The sequence below is a fragment of the Panicum virgatum genome, chromosome 6N, assembly GCF_016808335.1.
Source record: "Panicum virgatum strain AP13 chromosome 6N, P.virgatum_v5, whole genome shotgun sequence".
NCBI classification, from domain to species: domain Eukaryota; kingdom Viridiplantae; phylum Streptophyta; class Magnoliopsida; order Poales; family Poaceae; genus Panicum; species Panicum virgatum.
The window spans coordinates 11,452,363-11,464,644 of NC_053150.1; positions in this window are offsets into that span (position 1 = coordinate 11,452,363).

The following is a 12,282-nucleotide window of genomic DNA, read 5'->3' on the forward strand; positions in this document are numbered from 1 at the left end:
TACGCAGCTGAACACCCCGAGAGAGGAAGAAGGAACGGGAGGTGGAGTTATCGAACTCACGCCTGTTGTCACACCAGACGGCCTTAACGGTGAGGCCGAACTGAGTGGACACCCAGGCAAAGAAGTGGAGGAGGATGGGGAAGGTCTCAAACTTGGCACGCAAAGGAAAAGTCCAAGAGTAATGAGAAATATCATCAACAATGACCAGATAATATTTGTAGCCAGACATGCTGATTACAGGAGATGTCCATAGGTCACAGTGAATAAGATCAAAAGCATGCGCAGCATGCGAAGAAAAAAGAAGAAAACGGAAGTCTAACATGATGACCTAACTGGCACGCATGACAGAGGTGCTCAGCAGGAGCCCTAGTACATGGAACATCGGTACTACGACTGAGCTGAGCCAAAATGTCGCGGCCGGGGTGTCCAAGCCGGCGATGCCAGGTGGTGGAAGAAGGCGTCACGGTAAAGGCAGTAGACGAAGAAGGAGTCAAAGACGGAGCAGCAGAAGCAGGAAGCCGAAGAGTGTAAAGGGGCCCCAGGCTGTCACATCGGAGGAGCGGACGCCGAAAAGCCGAATCCTTCACACTAAGACCAGAAGAGGCAAATTCGATAGAACAGGAGTTATCAGCAGTAAACTGGCGAATGGAAAGAAGGTTGTGAACCATTTGAGGAGCAACAAGAATATTAGAAAGACGAGGAGCAGAACCCACAGTGGTGATAGGAAGGCAAGACCCATCACCAACTATGATAGAAGAAGGACAAGAGGGGTGTGGGGGTCGGACGAAAGAGATGATACCGGCATCAGGAGTGGTGTGGAATGAGGCACCCGAGTCGGTGATCCACTTGATGCTGACCGGCGGCGTCAGTCCTATGGTGCTGAAGGACTGCGCCAGAGCGGCCTGGTCCCACCCCCCAGGCCAGGTCGGCTGCTGACTGGGCTGAGCGGGCGCGGTCGAGTACGGCGCGGAGAGGGGAGCAGCACCGGTGAACATGGCCGTCGGCTGGAGCTGAGGATGAGGCCCCCCTCCCGAACCCTGGAACAGCCACATCGAGATGCGCCCTAACCATGGGTTGCTGAAGGATGGCCAGGGCGTACCTCCAGAGGCAGGGGCAGGGGCAGGAGCCGGAGTTGGCGGAGTCAGCGCGCCCCGACGGCCCCCACCGATACCGGTACCCCCAGAAGCAGGGCCACCATTGCCACCACCGCCACGTCCCCCCCCCCCCGCCAACGACGTCCACAGCCCCCCCCCCCACCTCTGGTCTGCCCGTCGGGAGCAGCACCAAGGAGAGAGGTGGCAGGAGCGGCGGAGGAAGCCGGTGGAGCAGCGACGAGTGCGGTTGTGGTGGACGAGGACGATCCGGGCGCGAGACCCCTGGTGATCTCCTCGAGGGTGGGGTCATCGCGGACCTGCAGGAAGGAGGGGAAGGGCCTCTGGCGGGCGATCCAGCTCTTTAGGTGGTCATAGGTGCTGCTCAGACCACGCAGGACATTGAGCACCAAGACCTGATCGGACACCGGATCCGCGAGGTCGTGAAGAGCATCGGCCATGCCCTTCATCCGCCGGCAGTACTCACCAATGGAGAGGTCCCCCTGTACGAAGGTGTGGAAGGTGGTGTCGAGCTGGAGGGCGCGGTACTCGGCGTTGCCGAGGAACTGCCCCTCGACCGCCACCCAGGCCTGCCGCGCGGTGCCGCCGTGGGTCTTGACGAGGTCCTGAAGATCTAGGGAGATGGTCCTGAAGATCCAGGACAGGGCGACGCTGTCGAGGCGTAGCCACGCCACGTCCCACATCTCGATCGGCGAGTCGACGAGGACGTGGTCGTCGAGGGCGTAGTGGCGGAGGGTGAGGAGGACCTGGTCCTGCCAGCGGCCGTAGTAGGAGGATGCGGGGTCGAGGAGGACAGAGAGCAGGGCCCTGATGTTCTGGATGCCAGCGGCCTGGAGGTGGAGCTGGGCGACTATGGGGTCAGTCGGGTCGTACCGGGCTCCAGATCCAGCGGGCGGGGCCTGGTAGGAGGAAGAGGCGTCGTGCTCGGGGTCGACGGGCTGGCCGCCCCGATCCGCCACCGCCCTGTGCGGCGGCCTGCGCGGCGGCCGCAGGGCTCCCCGCGGCGCCAGCACCCCCGCCGCCCGCGGCCCCTGCCGGATCGAGCTGCAGCAGGGGCGGCACCCGCAGGGGAGGAGCCGGCGCCTGGAACGGCGGCCGAAGACCTGCTCCCCCTGCGCTCGCAGTCCCGGCAGCCGCGCCAGTAGCGGCGGCGGTGGTGCCGTTGGGTGCGCGCTCGAGCAGGGCAAAGACAACAGCCGGCCGGAGCTGAGGCCAGGCGGCGCCGGCGGCCCAGGCAGAGGAGGTGGCGGATCCCGCGCCCAGGGTGGCTCCCGCGGCACCTGCTGCGGTGGTGGCGTCCGCGGCGCTCAGGGCGGCGGCGGATCGGGCCGCGGCCCCTGCTGTGGCGGCGGCGGCGTCCGCGGTGCCCTGGGCTGCGGCGGATCAAGGCGGCCGGCCCTAGGCAGCGGCGGCGCTCGGCGCAGGGGAGGAGGAGGAGGGAAGGGGAGGGGAGGCGCCGGCGGCCGGCGGCCGGCCATGGCTGCCGGCGGCGGCGGCGGCTGGGAGAGAGGAGAGAGAGGCTAACCCTAGGCTAATGATACCATGTAGGAGGGAAATAATGGATGTATTTCTCGAAACCCTAGAAGGGTGGAATATATAGATCCTATACATGGGCTTCTAGATGTGCCTCTATACATGGGCTCACATATACACCAACACAAACAATTACATATATAGCACTCTAGCCGTAATGCAGATATCATTTTTACACTAAAAATTGCTTGTGGTCATGTTCACTCTGCTACATTCATTAGCTCTTGTACCAAAAAACAAAGTTACATACAAGCAATTTGCAGTATAAAAATGATTCATATATGAAATTACGTCACTGTATACAAGCAAACAGCGGTAATGCCGGATGACTGGCTGCAGCAAGCTTCTCTGCAAAACCATCTTTGAGTGGGCCTGAATAGAAAGTCTAGGTGGTCAAATAAACAGCTTAAAAGTTCCGGCTGCTAGAAGGAATCACAAGTAAAATTCAGGGAGCATGTGATTCCCCCCCCCCCCCCCCCCCCCAAAATAACACTGAACACCGTGTTTCACTCCGGGCGTAAATTACAGTTACAATGTGTATATGCCCGCCAAGCCTGCATTGTAGTTTTCTGATTCACATTCTTCTTCAGAATAGTTGTCTCGGTCAGAAGCAATTTTCTGCAAAATAATTAAGGTTAATACTTTGGTTAGCATGAATAGTGTTAAATGTAATGTCTATGTTTAGGATCTGATTCTTTATAGTTAGTGTTGAACAAAACGAAGTCTATAATATACTGTTTCTTCACCTTTGTCTTATTAGTAGGCAGTCACTAAATAATTAATATGAGGGCGTCGCCGGTAGGCGTATCGCAGATAGAACATGGCACACTTAAGGTTCAAATGAAGCTGGGGGTAACCCAGCCTCTGGCCTCCGAAATAATTTATTATTTACCGTAATACAAAGGACACCATTTCAGAACAAAAACAGCAGTTGCAATGAAGAAATAAATGGATTTAGATGTAAGCAATAAATCGTGTAAGAAATGCAGAACGAAAAAAAAAATTCACTGTAAACACTATAAGAGAAAATTGTAGTGAGTACCAAACAAGGGAGGTCTCTACATCGTACCATTTCTTTGATGTGGGCCAGTTTCATCTTGTTCTCTTCTGATTCACACCACTGCTCTAATGCAGGGCACTCAGAAATTTCTAATATTTCGAGCTTGGTTAGTTGCTGTATGCACTCTGGCAAAGACTCTATGCCTTTGCAGTTGCTGATACGAAGTTTCTTTTTAGAGAGGTGCGGCATGCCATGATCTCCTGCAGATTGTTAAGGTTGTCGCACCATGAGATACTCAATTGTTCAAGACAGACAAGGTCTCCCACCCACTGCGGCAGTGCTGTCATTCTTTGACAATACCGGACTTCAAGTGATTGAAGAGAAGTTAGATGCTTGGCGACCTCCTGCAACACGTCGACCTCAAATCCGTACAGCGTCAATTTCTGAAGAGCTGTGAGGTGTCCCAACTGAAAGCGACCTAGAACTCTAGGCTAAGAGGGGAAGGGGGTGAATTAGGCACAATTAAAACCTTAACATATGGTGAATTAGGCACAATTAAAACCTTAACATATGGCTCCAACTAGTTTGCACAAAACTTAAACTAAAACAAACTATCTAGATGTGCAACTACAGTTCACCTTAGTGTGTAACTCTCAACCCAAAAGAGGTTTACAACCTATAGCTAATCCTAGCACGATACTACACTAAGAAAATAAAGGCATACAAGTTGCAATAAAAAATACAGAAGCTTAAAGAGAGGGATGAGAGGAAGCGAACTGTCGACACGAGGATTTATCCCGTGGTTCGGTTTGCCACAAAGACGCCCCTACATCCACGTTATTGAAGCACTCACTAAGAGTATCGCTTTCCGGCAATCAAGTCTCTCCCGTGAACACAATCACGGTCACCTTGATCACGATCTTCACTAAGAGAGATTGCCCACGAAGGAGGGGTCAACGTCCCCTGTACAATGTCGTCGACGCCGCTCCACATCAAGCCGGAGAGTCGTTGACTTGCCGGCGAGCCACCAATTGCTCCAAGGGGCCGGCGCACCGTAATACAAATGTGGGTCACTTTAGAACCAGCCACAAGGATCTCAACCTTACTTGTTCACTCACTCAAGAGCTAATCTAGCACTCACACTTTACAAAACTAGTGCTAAAACCTAAGGATATGATCAATGATCTCTTGTATGGCTTGGAGGTGTTCTTGGGTGTGTATGAGATGTCTTAGGACTCCAGCCTGCTCCAAATGGCCGGGGGAGCTCATATATATAGGCCTCCAAGTTGAACTAGCCGTTTGTAGCCGTTAGCAGCTTTCTGCGTAGGCATCGGAACATCCGGTGCATAGAGCATCGGTTCTTCCGGTCACTCTGCGCTCTGAACTAGCCGTTGGCTTCTCTGACACGGCCGCAGCACCTTCAGGGACCATCTGTTGATCCGATGCTTAGGCATCGGTTCTTCCAGTGACACTTGATCCGCAGATAGCTGTTGCTCTTGCTGACATCATTGCACCGATGCCTTGCTCCAACGCAACACCGGTTCAACCGGTGCTGAAGGCTTGGCTGCTGCACGCTTGACAACGTCTCTGGAACATAGTACGTTGAATGCACCGACGCTTCTCTTGACACCGTCGGTTCAACCAGTGCTTCAATCTTTGTTCAAATGCCCGGGCACCGGATCTTCCGACAATCATCGGATGCACCGATGCTATGGACATCGGTTCTTCCGGTGTTACTGATTTCAGTAGAACTCGTCCAATTCAGCGTTTCTTTGAGTTCTTTCTTCGTATTTTGCTTTGCATGGCCTTTTTACTTCATCCCTGGGATCTAGAAATGTTCACTTAACAAAACCATTAGTTCCATTGATTGCGTTGTCATACGATCACCAAAATCACTCGAAATGGAATAAATGGTGCCATGTTCGTTACAATCTCCCCCTTTTTGGTGATTGATGACAACACAATCAAAGCAAGCAAAAAATTTGCAAGAATTGACAAATTGAACCACTTACACTCGCTTTGATGTTTACCACCATCCAATGATGGCTTGGCCTCCCCCTAAAGCCATGATCCCCTTTGTTCCTCCCCCTATTTGCTACTCTTCTCTTATATGTTGACTAGATCTAGTCGGCATTTTCCCCCTTTGTAATATATTTTTCCTTTTTGGGAACATCTCTCCCCCTTTGTTGGGAACATACCTTGCTTTGATCCACATTTCTCCTCCTTTGGAATCAAATCACCTAAAAGGTCTTGCACCTAAAGGTCTTGTAAAACAATATAGCTCAAGAGAAGATTAGTAGCCTAGGGAGTTAGTTTCATGACTTATGGCCCAATTGTATGATATCAATGAAGATACCAATTGAAAATTTACTATGGTGGATCACAAAATCACGAAACTAGCATGACATGAGCTAAGCTTTCCATAAGTATGTGCACAAAATGATAATGTGAAAATTAAGTGCACAACTAGATGTTTTAACAAGAAAGCTTAGATCATATCATGCACGGAGGTAGCTCTAAAAAGATAAAGATTTGACAATGATATCAATTGAATAAGTTTATAACATTGCATACCTCTGGGGTTTTTGTTTACCTTGCATGTACCAATTTGAAAGTGATTTGCATCCAATTGAAAGTCTTTAAACAAAGAACAGTTGGTACACCAAGGTTAAGCAAATGTATGAGCACATAGCCTATGAACTTAGATATGATCATTTAAGTTCAATAGAGCATGGCTCAATATGCATGAAGCACAAATTATCTAATCACTCTTATAAAGTTATTTGTTCACATTGATCGTGAGAAACATTCTCTTAGAGTGTTAACTCCACGTGAGACTACAAAAGATAAACTTGCAAACACATTAGTCTCAAAATCACAAACCATAGAGCGAACTCCCCCTAAATGTGTACATTTAGTGTTTGAATCACCAAGCAAATGTATGCACATTGATTTTATCACAATTGGGAAGTTTACCCTATAATTTGTGTTCATGGTACACATATGAAATACATACCTCATGAGATCCATGTACCATGAAGGATAGCCTTGTGTAGCTTTCTACATACTTATCAAATCATGTAGATTGCTCATGGGTTAGAATCATGACACAAGCAACACACCATATATAACACTAGGAGATGCAAGATATGCAAATATCCTAGCAAGAATAATGGAGCTACATGATGCTTGAATTGAAATCTAGCTACCATTACCTTATGGGGGACTTGGGCAACGAATGTCCAAGTTGTGAGCTTAGCTATTTTGGCTTGGACCTTCACTTTAACTTGTGAGCTAAGCCTCCAAATCCCCCGAAGCCGTTCTTGGCTTTAAGTCTCCTTTGGAACCCACACCATTTGAGACCCCTTCAAGTTGGTGATGATGTCCCTGGGCACCCAAATGGAGTGGTTCCAACTCATTTCCTTCTTCCCAACCTTGTGAGCAACCACCTTGTCATTTATCTTCTTTTTTATTATATAGGAGGTGCTATTGCTTTTGTTACTCCGGTTGGGCTTGGTGTAGATGAGAGAACTCTTGATTGTGAGCTTCTTCTTGTTCTTCTCATATAGTACCATCTTTCTTGGTTGAGGACACTTGTTGGACTTATGGCCTTCTTTGTGCCACTTTGAGCAAGTCACGGTGGACCCCTTCTCAAGCTTTTTCACCATGTATTCACGGTTATCTTGAGAAGGTTGGACATTGCTCTCTATGCTCTTGCCCTTCAATCTATACAAGTTCTTCAGGAGCCTTTCCACTTCTTACTTGAGCTCATCATTCTCCTTGACAATGAGATCATCACATGATTCTACAACAACATTCTCATAGCATTTCTCATTGCAAGGGTTAGAGCAAGATTTATCAATTAAATCAATGCAAGAAGTTGAAGCATCTACCCTAGAGATTGGAATTGCACAAGGGATAGTTTGCTCCATTTCCAAAGAGTCACTAATATCATTAATGCTCTCAAATTTTAATTTTAGCTCTTCATGCTCCTTGCTAAGCAATTTGAATTTGCACATCAAATCTTCAAAATTTGTAGCAAGAGAAGCATTTAGATCATTGAGAGCATTAAAATTTTAATTTCTTTTGATTACTTCTTAATGACTTTTTGGTGCTCATGAACAAGGTCAAGAAGTTCATCAATTGAAGGAGAGTCGGAGTCATCATCACTTACATCGCTATCCATACCTTTGGCCATAAAGCAAGTGTTGGATGATGATCCCATGCGGGTGGTGAATTTCTTATTTGATTCATCACTTGAACTTGCACTTTATTATTCATCATCGCTTACCCATTCACCAAATACGGCATATGATTCATGCTTGGGCTTCTTCTCCTTCTTTTGCTTGTTCTTCTTAAACTTCTTCTCAACCTTCATAAGTTGATGGTGAGGCCTGTCTTTGAGGAGGACTATATACCCCCATTGAGTTGATTTTCTTCAAGCATTTGTTCATCTTCTTTACTTGCTTGTAGAGGTTGGGGTTCATTGGCTCTTTTTCATCATTTGAGGAGCTTCTTACATCCTCTTCTTCCTCATCACTTGAGCTACCTTTGATGGCCATCTTCTTCAACTTCTTGAATTATTTGCATGCAAGAGCGCTATGCGTTGTTGAAGAAGAAGGCGCTTTTGCCTTGATGTCATTTCGTAGCTCATGGGCGATCATCTTGTTGAGAATTTGATTTGGTGTCATTGTTGTGAGATCTTTTTCATATAGAATTGTTGTCACCAAATCATAATCCTGCCTTCGGAGTGAGTGAAGGATCTTGCGAATGAGTTCCAAATCTTCAATTTGCTTCACACCTAAGGAATCAACCTCATTCACAAGAGTATTCAATCGTGAGTACATAGATTCGGCATTCTCATCATCAAGTTGTTTAAAACTATTAATCTTATCAATGAGAATATGATATCTTTCTTTGGCAACATCCTCCGTGCCCTCATGGTTCTCGATGATAATTTGCCATAGTTTTTTAGCATTTTCACAAGAATAAACACGATTGAACACATTATCACTAAGAGAAGACAAAATTATGCATTTTGTGGTGACATCATATTGCTTCTCTTGTTGACCATTATTTTTTATGCTCTCACTCACAACTCTCCAAACGTTTAGTCCCGTCGCTTGGAGATGGGCTTGCATTAGCACCTTCCATTGTTGGAAGCCCGTGTCGTCGAACCATGGAGCGGATCTAAAAGGATACATCATTTCCCCCTAAGAGCTAACTCACTAGGCAGTGAAGCCTACCGATCTAATGAGCCGGTAAATACAAATTTGCCAATGGAATTAGCTTTCTTTGTGAGAGAAGTGAGTCCCGGCTCTGATACCAATTCAAAGCGATCGGATGCTCTAGCCTAAGAGGGGGAGGAGGTGAATTAGCCACAATTAAAATCTTAACCTATGGCTCCAACTAGTTTGCACAAAACTTAAACTAAAACAAACTATCTAGATGTGCAACTATGGTTCACCTTAGTGTGTAACCCTCAACCCAAAAGAGTTTTACAACCTATAGCCAATCCTAGCACGATACTACACTAAGAAAGTAAAGGTATACAAGTTGCAATAAGAAATGCGGAAGCTTAAAGAGAGGGATGAGAGGAAGCGAACTCTCGATACAAGGATTTATCCCGTGGTTCGGTTTGCGACAAAGGCGCCCCTACGTCCACATTGTTGAAGCACTCACTAAGAGTATCGCTTCCCGGCAATCAAGTCTCTTCCGTGAACACAATCACGGTCACCTTGATCCCCGATCTTCAATAAGAGAGATTGCCCACGAAGGAGGGGTCTCCGTCCCCTGCACAATGTCGTCGAAGCCGATCCACACCAAATCGGAGGGTCGTTGACTTGCCGGCGAGCCACCAATTGCTCCAAGGGGCCGGCGCACCGTAATACAAGTGTGGTTCACTCTAGAACCAGCCACAAGGATCTCAACCTTGCTTGTTCACTCACTCAAGAGCTAATCTAGCACTCACACTTTACAAAGCTAGTGCTAAAATCTAAGGATATGATTAATGATCTCTTGTATGGCTTGGAGGTGTTCTTGGGTGTGTATGAGATGTCATAGGACTCCGGCCTGCTCCAAATTGCTGGGGGAGCTCATATATATAGGCCTTTAAGTCGAACTAGCCGTTTGTAGCCGTTAGCAGCTTTCTGCGTAGGCATCGGAACATCCAGTGCATAGAGCATCGGTTCTTCCGGTCACTCTGCGCTCTGAACTAGCCGTTGTCTTCTCTGACACGACCACAGCACCTTCAGGGACCATCGGTTGATCCGATGCTTAGGCGTCGGTTCTTCCGGTGACAATTGATCCACAAATAGCCATTGTTCTTGCTGACGTCATTGCACCGACGCCTTGCTCCGACGCACCACCAGTTCAATCGGTGCTGAAGGCTTGGCTGCTGCACGCTTGACAACGTCTCTGGAACATAGTACGTTGAATGCACCGACGCTTCTCTTGACACCGTCGGTTCAACCGGTGCTTCATTCTTTTTTCACTTGATCTCCAGAGGTGCTCAGTCCTGCACAAATGCCCGGGCGTCGGATCTTCCGACAACCATCGGATGCACCGATGCTATGGGCATCGGTTCTTCCGGTATTACTGATTTCAATAGAACTCGTCCAATTCAGCGTTTCTTTGTGTTCTTTCTTCGTGTTTTGCTTTGCATGGCCTTTTTACTTCATCCCTGGGATCTAGAAATGTTCACTTAATAAAACCATTAGTCACATTGATTGCGTTGTCATACAATCACCAAAATCACTCGAAATGTCATAAATGGTGTCATGTTCGTTACACCGACCACTCTGGTAGGTGTGCCTGACGGCCCCTATGCACTGACAGACTTTGGTGGGAGGAGAGGGCTCGGATGATCTCTGGTGAGCTGGTAAGATCACTGCAATCGCTGATGTACAAATTAGGTAGGGCAGGGAGGTGACAAAGCAACCTCCATTTATGCATAGGCAGCTCGCTGTGGCATATCTTCAGAGTAGTTACCAGAGGAGAGGAGGAACTAGAAGCACTGGCGTGTGACGCACTCTCTCCCCAAGATGATGATATTACACCATCACTTCTCCTTATAATCCAGTCCTCAGCTTTGGGAGGGCAAGGTTCCAGCCTCAGCTTGGGACAAGATTCTATGTCCAAGATACGAAGGCAGGGGAACATGTACCTGTACAAATTTCGGCAGGGCCACTCGAGCAATCTGGCGGCCCAACAGAAGATAGAGCTGATGTGTTCAGCGTATTCATTCTACCAATATTTTTTCTTCCAGTTTTTCTTTTCTTTTCCAAAATATTTGTTGATTTCTAAAGTGCATGTATATTAGCCTACTATTGAAAATGATGGATTAATCAAATACTTTTAACTTGTTGAACCAGTTCATTTGCATGACTAGGTATGCTTTTGTTATTACCATTTTGAGTACCGGTTTCCGACCATAATCGACATGCTTCCGACCGAATTGTACCGTTCCCGATATCCCTCATAACCGATTTTGTTTTCCCGATCGAGATTTTCCGTTCCCGTTTCCGAATTAAAATATGAAAGCAGAAATGGTTAGGGTCATTTCCCAACCGTTTCCGACCGTTTTCATCCCTAGTCTTCATAGCATTGACCGAATCATACTGTCAAACCAGAGCTGTTTGCCTTCATCCCAGGCTCACGATTGATTCGGTGAGGTCTTCATGGAATTGGCTGAATCATACTGTCAAATCAATGCTTCTGCTAGTGTTGATCACCGATTGATTCGGTGCTACTTCTACGCCTGACCGACTTAATATATCAATTGTGTCAATGCTACTTGTTTTGATCATAACTTTTTACTCAGTACTCCGATTTTGATGATCTTGGACTTTATGGAAAGCTTGTGAAATTCTGTTCAAGATTCTCCAGAAATATAACCCATTTGATCAGTAAAAATATAAATATCCATGGGAAACTTCCAATTCATTTCTCTCATTGTCCCAACTTTGGAGGTTTTCATTGTGTTGCATCTTTGGAATCTATAAAGACCTACAAATATTCATTTTTGGCACACATATTAGTCCCAATGGTAATGTTGTTATTCAATCACCAAAATTACAAACAATGGCTTAAGGGCTATTTTCCTTACAATCTTTCCCTTTTTGGTGATTGATGACAACACAACCAAAGCAAGAGAAAATATATCAAATGAATGACTCTACTTGCTTGGATGCTATGCAAGAGCAAGATCATATGCTAATTGAAATATGCAAAGATATCAAATGAAAAGATGGAGATGATCATACCTTGCTCTTACCATTTGAAATGCAAATCCCCTTTGTATGGTCACAATGGATATGAGACTCCCCAACATAGTGATATAAACTACATGCACTTGAGGTTCTTGCTTTCTTGCATGAAGGGAGAGTTTTTGATATAAACTACATCCCCTTAAGAGCGGCTCCCTCTTAAGGTATACATGCTTTGGTCACTAAAATTCTCCCCCTTTGGAACCAAACAGCGAAAACGAAGACATCAAATGCACAAGGGAGAGTTTCATAGATCATGATCTTTTTGGATGTGGAAGGCAATCAAGATCATGAACATGAACTCACATAACATAGACTAAGCTCCCCCTAAGTGTGTGCATATGTATGGTGGAAGGCAAAGTATATGCAC